Below are 9,928 nucleotides of genomic sequence, written 5' to 3'. Positions count from 1 at the left end.
CCTACCACCTCAGTTTTATATCTCACAGCTCCTCAAAAGCCAATTATACTCACACTGCAGCTTTCAACCCATGTGCAATTTTTAATTAAACTTTAAAATTTAAAGATCATTTGGATACTCTTCAGTGATCCAAATATTCACAAGCCACATATGCAGTACTGTACTTGAAATAGGCTCTGACACTGCAGTTCACTGAAGTTAGAGTTTTTCCAAGTCATGCAGAGCAGGTCAGACACTGGTCTGTTGCACATTTGAAAGACAGGGTTTATATAAATATAAAGAAGGATATTAAATGATCCAGCACTAAGAGCTCATGTAGGTGGTCATGACAAGAGCAAATGGCTTCACGTTGCACCAATGGAGATTTAGATTGGGTATTAGATGAAACTTCCCTGAAAGCATTCTCAAATACTGAAAAAGGCTCTCCACAGAGGTGGTGGAATCCCCATCCCTGCAGGTGTTTAAAAGCTGCAGAGATGCTGTGCTGCGGGCCATGGTTTAGCATGGTAGACTTAGATAATGGTTGGACTTGATGATCCTAAAGGTCTTTCCCAACCAAAACAATTCTATGATTCCATGACTCCAGTGCTTGTACTGTATATATATACAGACATTTTAATTCTATTTCCTCCTGCAGTCAATAGCAACAAAATTTAACCAAAACCAAAACGAACAACAAAACCAAAAAATCAGCTCCGTTTGCCTTGAGAAAATCCAACAGAGAACAATTGCTAGGATGTAGTGATTCCTCTACTTTTTGACAATCTGATTCCTTCAAATGTATCTCAAGATGCACAAGGAAAAGATGAGGATTTAAAAATAACCTGGTCTTTTTTTTTTTTTTAATGATATAATACTAAGATGAAGGGTTGCAGATTAAGGGACAGAAATAACGAGTCTTCCCTTAAAGCTTAGACTGGAAAAATGTTTTTCTGGTGCTAGTTTTATCTGAGTCATGAAAAATTAAGAAGGTGTTTGGCGAAACACAGTGTACAAATGCTTTTCCTATTGTACTGGAAAAAAAAAAAACACCTCCCTACTAGCACAACTGGAAGCCTTTCACATTATTGTGAAATCATTTCTTTGCTTTCACGTCATTTTAATGTCACTCAATATTTCTTAACGAAATCCTGAACAAGAAACTGAGCTGTAGGCAGGATACCTAAGGAGGAAGTCCCCTCTACCTTTGAACATTCTGAATGCCATATCCCCTTCTATCCCACTACCTTGTCTTTCACAATTCCATAGACTTTGCTTGAATTTTAACTGTTACTAGAGTATTTCAAAGACAATGAGGCCACTTTAAGCGATCAATTCTTTGCTCAGAAATGCCAGAGTGACCTTACCATTTGCTGAATCTGTAAATAAGTAATTATTTGGCTTACTTATTAAGGTAACACACCCTAGCTAGGATGAAAAACCAGACCTACAAGATAAACCTCATCTCAAGTTTCTGCTGGCTGTACTGTCTCAAAGTACTTGCCGATAATGTATTAGTGAAATTTCATTTATTCCTCATGGTGTAGGTTGGAAGTGTGAGGCACGGGTGGTCAAAGCAATACTCACCTAACAGATGTTTTCCCTCATTAATTTATGAGCTTAGAATCTTGTTCTGCAGATAGAAAGTCAGATTTTCCTTACAGCAGAAACTGTATTGCAAAGTGTCTACCTACAATTTTCTGTCAAATCACTTTTCATTAAAATAGTTGGATCAATGATTCTAGGATCAATAGGTATCTGTGCAGAAGGGAAAGAATTATGCTTCATATAAGGGAAATATTTCACACTACACCAAATTATCACCCAGAACATTAATCTGTTTGTCTATACATTAAAATCCTAAATAATATCACTTTACAAAAGTAATTTGGAAGTAATCATGAACACAAATGATGTAAAAAATCATGTTAACCAAAGTAGGCATCCATTTAAAAATCCTTTTTTAAAAGACGTATTTTCTCAAATGCTTTTTTGCTTTTAACACTTAGAATATGTAGTAACAGGGGGGGAGGGAGGGGAGACAATAAAAATGGGTGGCAATGCTGTTAATAGATAGAAACCCAGCACTTGTTCTCTGGTTTGAACCAATAGATGCATTCTTGCTGGACAATATAGTGGCACATACAGCTATGGAAGGTGGTAGCCACTGGCTATTCCTTTACTTTGTTGTTAATGCCTGCATTATGGTAATTTTAACTTGCAATTTGTTTTCATTCATTGTTTTATATTTAACATGTATAACATTTTATAAGTAGTGGCTGCCACAAACAGCCTGGTTTAAAAGCACATACTGATCCTTATCTTCCCCTAAAAGTGGTACTTAATGCAGAATCACAGCGTTGGTCAGGTTGGAAGGGACTTCAGGAGGTCATTTAGTCCAATTTCCTGTTCAGAGTAGGTTCAGCTCTGAATTCAGAACAGATTTGTCTGGGCTTTGTCCAATCAGATCCCAAAAAAAACTATTGAAAGAATTTAAGAGCCTCTCTGGGCAACATGTTCTAAAACTTTGTGGTGAAAGACTGTTTTTTCTTGTTTTGGCTGGAACGTTCCCCTGCCATTCCCTTGGATCTATGACCACTGTTTCCCATTCTCAAACTGTGCTCTTCAGCTTCACCTTCTCAGTAACCTGATGGTAGGTGCTGGGGGGATGCTGCTGGTAGGTTCCCCCTGAGGCTGTTCCTTCTCCAGGCTGTCACGGTCTTTACCATAATTTTTTTAATATAGTGGTATTTTACATATACTGACATACATTTTTAGTACTTAAAAAAAAAAAAAAAGCTAAAGATGGCAGCTAGTCCAAACTGGACAGATTTGCAAAGTTTCAAACAGCAGAGGAAGGAAGCAGTATCGTATCAACTTCAGCACACCTCTTCAGAAAAGGAATTAAATTCTACACTTTGTCTGGTAAGTCATTTCAGAACCTCACAACTCAGTGAAGAAATGTGCTCACTTTTCACTAAGTATTTATTGACACGAGAGTAAGAGACAGACAACATCTGTCAGTCCTATACTAACTTTTCAAATTCTGTCAGTCCTACGCTTTTCACGCAACACCAGCTTTGCAAGAAAAAAAAAGAAAAAAAAAAACCAACTGTTTTCCAAAATTGCATGCTTTTGGGGGCTGTTTTTTAATATTGAGCATTATGAGTCATTTGTGAGTGTGGAAATTCCAGTAAGTCAAAGGAGTTCTGTCAGGCCTGAACTGGACCCTTTAATTTCTGACAGTACATTCTAAACTACACAAGCAAAAAAAACTCCTCCAGGAGGAGGAAAAAATGCAACAATGGATGTTTGCATCTTCCATATTTTAAGACATCCCTCAATTACCCAAATTAGATTAAAGGTTGTTCCTCTGTTTTGGTGTTTAGGACACCTAAAAACCTGTGATCTCTGGACGTATGAGACTTCCAAAGATCAATATGTGTCCTACTCAAGCTATATAAAAGCTGAAACTATACATAATAAAATATGACAAAATGGGGAAAGGCTTTAAATTAAAAAAAAAAAAATACAATACATTAAAATTTATCTATGTTCCCATCAGCCAAACAAAAAATAACTGGAAGCACAGCAGCCTTAACTACAAGCTACTTTAGTCAGATAACCTTAACTCTGTCCTGGACGATTTAAGGTCTGCTTTTCTCTCAGGAGTAATCTGGCATTGCATCCACTGAGCTGCTTGACTGAGAAAAGGCAAAGTGACTTTGAAATCATATAGACCCTTCAAAGGCATAAATAGATACACCTAAACTACTTTTTGCACAGCAAAGTCAGCTTTCATCTGTTAATAATTCCACTTTCTAACTGGCTCATAACAATATTTTTTTCAGAACAGCAAAGAGCAAATACTGTTGGGATGGAACAGTGGACAGAGACTAAAAGCAACAGGATTTTTATAACTAAACCAGTTGACTGCATCTATTTTATTTATTTATTTTTGTATGAACAAATCACATCATCTTTCTGTTTCCTGTTCTACACACTGAGGAGAAACTCCAGCCCCAGTACTAAGCAAAATGTCGTTATAGTAACAAAACTCAAAAACAATAGTAAGAGAAACTGCATCTACACAGATGGCAAGACTCTGTTCTCAGTTCAACATCTACACCTCTACTGGAGTTCACATCAGCATAAATTTGATGAGAATATGGTCTCCAGACCCAACTTTACACATACATATCTACTATAGCTTCCAAAATTGCTGCTATGGAAATCTCAGGTGTCCCTCAACTACATCTTGGACACCAATACTTAACACAACAATCTTTCTAAGTTTCAAATAGAGAAACTGAAGTGGAGCAGCCTTCAGTAGCAGTTAACCTCTGCAACAGAAACATGCTTCTTCTCAGAAAACATCAACATGTAACAAGGAATTCAACATGCACACATGCTGCAGTCCCCAAATGTTGTCCTTGTAATTCTGATTGCTGCAGTAGACCTCAGGGTTGCCCTTCTGAAGACTAGGTTTTTATTAAAAGCATTCATGTGCAACTTGGTGGTTTTAACTGGAAAGAGCAGCCAGCCATCCTTTCCTCGTGTGAGGCAGTGACCAGAGGAGGACCTTGTGTCATGGTGTCTGAAGTCTGTTTCGGCACAACATGGGAATTCATTGCTTTTGGTCTCTTCTCCCTAGTAACAAGTGATAGCATGTGAGGAAATGGCCTCAAGTTGCACTAGGGGAATTTTAAATTGGACATTAGAAGAAAAGGTTCTCAAAGCCTGGAACAGGTTCCCTCGGGAGGTGGTTGAATCCCCATCCCTGGAGGTGTTTAAAAGCCACAGAGATGTGGTGCTCAGAGACCTGATTTAGCACCAGACTTGGTAGTTAGATGATGGTTGGACTCGATGATCTTGGAGCTCTTTTCCAACTCAAACAATTCAATGATCCCATGACTTCAGGGGTGAGGAACAGTTACGGGTTTACTGTCAGGGTTTACATCATTTGTATTTTTCCACAGGCCATGAGAAGGCAGTGAGGAGGAACCTGGGCTGGGTCAGGCAGCAGGACTTGTCATCTGGCAGGAGAAGGGAGGCAGGGAGGGGTTCACACATTTACCTCTGCCCCAGGCCCCATGCACATCAACACCAGCTCTGCCCAAGCTACTCCAGTGGTTTCCTCTTGCCCACATCTGTGTGACAGAGCTGGGGAGCCTGGCTGCTCACTGCCACCTTACCCTTCCTCCAAGCAAAGAATAAGGTCCCAATTATGCAAACAACCCAGGTTGACTCACAGGTTGCTCACATGCCCAAGTGGCTGCAAGATGAGAGCCCACCATTTCCATATGGGGAGTTTCAACACAATAAAAAAGCACATCTTAGGGTGCACTCTGAGGTTTTTAATACCTGCAAAAGCCTTGCCCAGGAACCAATGAGTTGATGCTACCCACACAGCTCATAGAATTCACAGGAGGGTATGTTTGTACCATAGAGACACAAGTGATGTGACTGCAACCCAGTGTAAACATAGCCAGGCAAGCTTTACATTAACTGCTGTGGGCACTGGTAGTCATCCAGCCATTGAGTTCAGGCCAACCTAACCACTCAAGTATTCACCCAGCTTTTTGGGCATGTTTTCTAGCCAGCTCCAAGGTCTACACTCCCACAGTTGGACTGCTATCAGCTTCCCCAGCTGACTAGTTTAAAAGCAGCTCAGGTATGTCTGTGACCAGCAGCACAGACATACCCAAGCTTCTAAATCATTTAAACTTCTATTTCAATTCCTACTGTCTCAACTTCCACATCTTAAAACTTGGAATTACAACACCAGGGGTGCAAGAAATAAATAAATAAAGCCCCCTTAAAGTGTGATATTTGTGGTTCTTCTAAGATGTGAACCATGTCTAACAAAGTAATGAATATCACTGGCTATGTGATGACCTCTCTCTCGTTAATTCCAGAAGCAGTTCACTGAGGCTGAGGGGAGACCTCATTGCTATCTACAGCTGCCTAAAAAGAGGTTGTAGTGAGGTGGGGTTGGTCTCTTCGCCTAAGTAACTAGTGATGGTTTGAGAGGAAATGGCCTAAAATTGTGCCAGGGTGGTTTAGTTTGATATTAGAATCAATTTCTTTAATGAAAGAGTGGTCAGGCATCAGAACACGCTGCCGTGGGAGGTGGTGGAGCCACCATCCCTGGAGGTATTCAAGAAACATGTGGACATGGCACTTTGGGACATTGTTTAATGGCCATGGTGGTGTCAGGTTGACAGTTGGATTCTGTGATTTTATGAGTATCAGGTATAGGAGGTAACTATCTGACCTGAAACTCTGCAGTATACAGTAACTTTGTACAGGGATACCCAAACACCTCAAACATGTCCAGGCCTTACCCTGTGTCTGTGAACTAAGGGAAAAGTCCACTGAGTCCAGCAGACATTTCCCCTGCATAAATACCACTGACTGACTAGACAGTGTGGTTTGTGACACACAGCAACTGGAAGAAATGGCAGCTTAACATTTGCATTGCTTGGGACCAGCAAACCACCCCAACTTCAACCTATAACCTGAAGTTGAATTAAGGACTGAAAAAGTACACAAAATTCTTAACTACTTACTTTACTTTTAAATGACTGTTTGGAACCACAATGTGGTTTTTGCCTTTTAAAGCCTTAAATTTGCATACAATTTATGTCACATTGATGTCAGTAGTAATTTAGCTGATTGTAGCAAGGGTTCCTTTCACTATGACTGGATTTGGTCCTTTAACAGATACCTGAATACACTACACCTTTTCATTAAACATTTAAATATCAATTGGTTCACACCAAAGATCCATTCCCCGCCACCTGTGCACCACTTCCTGTCCTCTTACACTAAAAATCTGCATGTGCCAACACTCTCCTTAATGTTTGGAAATATGGATCCTCATGGCTCCATCATGTCAAATGCTCCATCTCATGGCAAGGGCTCATGCCATGTGCTGCAAACCAAAGGGCACCCAATCATTATTCTTCCCTCCTCAAATACCAAGGACATCCATACCACTTGTCCTCCTCCTGTTTTGAGAGAGAAGTCACTCAGCACAGCAACATTTGAAATGCAGAGGGGACAATGGGCAGAGCAGGGATGGCAGAGGTATTGTGGTGGAAGATGTTAAGGGCTGCCATTAGGCAGTCCTTTGATCGAGAAACACTTCCAGACCTGGTTAAAACTGCTGGGTCTGCTAAACAGATGGCAAGGACTCTCTTGTGCTACCAGCTACTTCCTCCTGCTTTTTCCATTCCCATTAAAATCAATGAGATTCTGCTCCCTTCAAAATTTGAACGTCTTCAAATTTCTGAACTGTCGAAGTATGAAAAGCAAACACAGGAAGGCAATGAAATGCTGACTGGTGTACAACCTTGCTTGGCACCACATTCTCAATCCACATTCTCCCCTTGTTTGCTAATATAAATCCAAAGTAACTTCACAAGAAGACAATAAAATTACACTGGATTAAAACATGTTCATCTGAGGCCAGAACTAGGTAATAGCAAGAAAACCTGGTCACTTTACCAAGAGCATCATGCTAGCTACTACCAAATCTTTTGGCATTTAATGATTTGACATTAAAATGGCTTTGCCTTTGACCTAGGGTTCTAGTTAGCTAGTTTCCAGAAGAAAAGAATGCAAAACTGGGACACAACTACTGTATCTTGAGCATGTTTGTGCAAGAAAACTACAGGAGCTCCTTTTCACAGCCCTAACGAAATATTTCATGTCCGTGTGTATGTTCTAACACAGCAATTCTGATTATTTTATAAGCTTATAATAAAAAAATGACACTTTATGAGCTACATGATAGTATTTCAACAATACCTTGTTGTGACATGATACAGTGTAATTACTTAGCAGGAGAAGCTACAATTCATTGTTATGTCATTGAGTTATAGCCTTCAGGGCTTCAGATTGGTGTCTTAGTTTGCTTTTTAAAGCCACAGACTAGCAAGCTAAGTCAAGGGATGCATTAAAACATCCTAGCAATAAAGACATAGACCAAACATGCGCCTGCACACAGCATGTTTGAAAACATTTCCAAATCATTTCCCCTTCCCTCTTTTTCTTTTACAGCATTGTTGAGTTCATATAGATTAAAAAGAGCAGAAATTTCAACCCAAACATGCAGAAAACAGGTATGTTACATTAAAGTCCTACTGAAGCAGTTAAATACATAGACTGATCCTACGGAGTTCAATATATTCAGCACCTATCGCTGGCTTTACACACCACACAAAGCATGTAAAGTCCCACCTGGTGACCCTTCCACCCAGAAGCATCATCGCTGGCTTTTCCATCTGCCCAGGCAGTTTGCACTGCAGGACAGGGCGTTGCTAAGTGCAGCATTTGCCTTTTTCTTGGCATCATTTTTAGGTACCATCTATCATCACTCCAGAGTAGACACGGTTTTATTTAGGACAGTGTTAACGACTGTAAGCACAATACGGTTGAAGTAGTAGAAGCAGCTTTCCCTCCCTGATGGGAATTGAAACACTAGGACAGGAGATAAATGTTTTAAAAAGCATTACGCTGAGTGCGGCCCCTTGTTTTGTTCCTGGATTGGAACGTAACTGGCTCCCGTTTCACAGAAGGTCTGTGAAACTGTCTCAAGCAGTTCGTGCAGTTTTGGGACAAACCGGGCTCCCCATCCCCGCCTCGGCGCGCCCACCCTGCCCCAGCGCCTGCGGACCCGCGGGGCCGGGCCAGGCCTCCTCAACCCGGCCACCCCCGGGCAGGGCGGCTGCCACCACTGCTCCTCTTCTCCTGCCCCTTCAGCTGCAAGAGTAGCCCGGTGAGGAAGGAATGGAGGACACACACACCTGCTCCGGGGCCGGTGCCAGCCGCAGGGCTAGGCGGGCGGGCAGGGGCAACGCAGGGGGAGTCCGCCCCAGCCAGGAGCCACCCAGCCGAGAGGAACTAGCATCTCGCCCTCTAGCCCCTTTCCCTCACGCTTGTCCCCGGCGGGAGGGCGAGAGCGCCCGGAGCACGGCGTGTTGATCGCAGCCATTAAAGAAACCCACCCCGGTAGGGGCCTCAGGCAGCCGGCAGTCCCAGCGGGAGACTCGCCAAGCCGGGGCGGAGGCGGCCCAACACCTCTGCCCCACGCCCTGCCTCGCCTTGGCCCGCCTTGCTTCGCCTCGCCTCGCCCGGCCGCGGCCCGGCCCCACCACCTCCCCGGCGCGCCGGGGCGCGGCGCGGGCAGCCCCGCGGGCGGGTAGGGGCTACGGGAACCGCCACCCGGTTCCGCGCCGCCCTGCTGCCTTTCCCAACCCCCGCCAGCGAAGCCAGTTCGATGGCAGCGCCCCAGAGCGAGCACCTCCCTTCCTTCCCCCCCGGGCGCTGGGTGTTGCTGTTGTTTTGCTGCCGCGGCCGCCGCAGGTCGGCCGGGGTGGGCGCGGAGGGAAGGGAAGGGGTGCGCTGCGCTGCGGGGCCGGGTGCCAGGCGCACGCCTCTGCCTGACACACGGGCGGAAAGGAGGAGCTGGACGGGCAGGTTTGTCAGTAGGGCGGCGGCGGCCCGCTCTCCTCCCTCCCTCCCTCCCTCCCCTCCTGGGGCTGCTGGGGATAATTAATGTCTGTGCGAGTCTGTCTGCCCCCGGGAGGTAGGGCGGGAGGCGCGGAGTCACTGCGTGCCCGCCTGTTTGTGCGCGGTGACTCGCCCCGGCCCCTCGGCGGAGCCTCCACCCCGCGGGCGGGGAACCGCCCGGCCCGCCCGGCCGCGCTCCCCGCCGTGACCCTCCTACCGCCACTCACCCCGCCGGCCCGGGGAGCCTGGCAGGGCGAGCGGCGCCGGCGTCATGTGACAGTGCGGCCCGGTGCCAGGAGCCCGGGGGGGAAGGCGAGCGGGAGGGCGGAGGGCGGGAGGCAGGGCGGCGGGCAGCTCCTCCTTGCACACACACCCAGAGCCACCGCGGAGGCGCCTCGGCCAGGGGAACGCGGGACACGCCGGCATCGCG

The sequence above is a fragment of the Indicator indicator genome, chromosome 8 (genome assembly GCF_027791375.1).
Source record: "Indicator indicator isolate 239-I01 chromosome 8, UM_Iind_1.1, whole genome shotgun sequence".
Lineage (NCBI taxonomy): Eukaryota > Metazoa > Chordata > Aves > Piciformes > Indicatoridae > Indicator > Indicator indicator.
The sequence above is the reverse complement of the archived record's forward strand: the minus strand, read 5'-3'. Positions refer to the sequence as shown.